This window comes from Rutidosis leptorrhynchoides, chromosome 1, assembly GCF_046630445.1.
Source record: "Rutidosis leptorrhynchoides isolate AG116_Rl617_1_P2 chromosome 1, CSIRO_AGI_Rlap_v1, whole genome shotgun sequence".
Taxonomy (NCBI): domain Eukaryota; kingdom Viridiplantae; phylum Streptophyta; class Magnoliopsida; order Asterales; family Asteraceae; genus Rutidosis; species Rutidosis leptorrhynchoides.
Genome location: NC_092333.1, coordinates 523,021,426 through 523,023,187, shown reverse-complemented (window position 1 = coordinate 523,023,187; position 1,762 = coordinate 523,021,426). Strand labels below are relative to the sequence as shown.

Below are 1,762 nucleotides of genomic sequence, written 5' to 3'. Positions count from 1 at the left end.
GTTTCAATTCTCCAAGGTCTAGTTTAGCGTATAGTGAATACGGCATTAAATTCATACTAGCTCCTAAATCTGCCAATGCTTCTATTGAACTAAGACTACCCAGAAAACATGGAATTGTGAAACTTCCTGGATCTGATAATTTTTCTGGTATCTTATTCAACAGTACTGCAGAACAATTAGCATTCATAGTAATAGCCGAGAGTTCTTCCATTTTCTTTCTATTTGTGATTAGATCTTTCAGAAATTTAGCATATCTAGGCATTCCTGAAATCACATCAATGAAAGGAAGATTTACATTTATCTGTTTAAACATATCCAAAAATTTGGATTGCTCGGCTTCAAGTCTCTCTTTTCTCATTTTACTAGGGTAAGGAAGTGGTGGTTGGTATGGTTTAACATAAGGTTTTGCCTTAACTGTGTTATCTTCATTAACCTTTTCAACTACCGGTTCTTTTTCCTTATCTTGATCAGGCTGTGGTTCTTGTGTAGTAGGAATAGCATTATCAGAAATTACAGGCATTTCAGGTGGTTTAAGTGTAATACCACTTCTTGTGATAATGGCTTTAGCTGTTTCATTCTGGGGGTTAGCATTTGTATCACTAGGTAGACTTCCCGGTTTTCTTTCACCTATCAACCTTGCTAGGTTGCTCACTTCTTGTTCCAAATTTTGAATAGAAGCTTGTTGATTTCTAAATGCTTGAGCATTTTGTTCATTGGTTTGTTTCTGAGATGTGAAAAATTGAGTTTGAGATTCAACTAGTTTCGACATCATGTCTTCAAAATTTGGCTTTTTATCATCGGTTTGTGGTGGTTTATTTTGAAAAATAGGTCTTTGTTGATTGTAAGTATTGTTGGATACTTGTTGATTGCTAGGACCTTGTTGGTTGTTGTATGGAACATTTCGGTTATAATTCTAGTTTTGATTGTAGATTGGTCTTGGCGGTTGATAATTATTCTGATAATTATTTCCAGGCCTTTGGTTTATGTATGAAACATTCTCTCTTTGTTCCATTGTTAGTTCAATACTGAGACAATCTTTTGTTAAATGTGGTCCTCCACACTGCTCACAACTAATTCTTATTGAGTGGATATCTTTAGTCATCTTTTCCATTCATCTCTCGACAGCATCTATCTTTGCAGAAATGGAATCAAAGTCATGGCTAGAATCGGCTCTAGCTGCTTTAGATGATCTAACGATATCTTTTTCTTGATGCCACTCATGTGAGTGGGAAGTAGTGTTAACAATAATTTTGTAAGCGTCAGTTGAGGTTTTCTTCATAATGGAACCACCAGCTGCTATATCGATGTCTTTTCTTGTAGTGATGTCGCATCCTTGGTAGAATATTTGTACTATTTGACAAGTGTCTAAACCATGTTGCGGACATCCTCTCAATAACTTTCCAAATCTTGTCCATGCTTCATATAAAGTTTCATTTGGTTTTTGTGTGAACGTAACAATTTCTCCTTGAAGTCTTACGGCTTTAGATGCCGGAAAAAATTGTTTAAGAAATTTTTCAACTAAAACGTCCCATGTATCAATCGCCCCTTCAGGTAACGATTCCAACCAATCTTTGGCTTCTCCCTTTAAAGTCCAGGGAAATAACATGAGATATATCTGTTCATCCGACACTTCTCGAATTTTGAATAGAGTACAGATCCTATTAAAGGTACGAAGATGTTCATTTGGATCTTCCTTCGGCGCACCACTAAATTGGCATTGATTAGTTACCATGTGTAGGATTTGTCCTTTGATTTTATAGTC

The 1,762-nt window shown here is 35.9% G+C and overlaps 1 non-coding gene across 1 annotated transcript; it reads left to right on the top strand.

Moving 5' to 3' along the window:
* Positions 1-1,367: 1,367 nt before the first annotated feature.
* LOC139886983 (small nucleolar RNA R71) lies at positions 1,368-1,474 on the top strand. The gene has a single exon (XR_011772839.1). It is a non-coding gene; the product is annotated as a small nucleolar RNA R71 (small nucleolar RNA).
* The last annotated feature ends 288 nt before the right edge of the window (positions 1,475-1,762 follow it).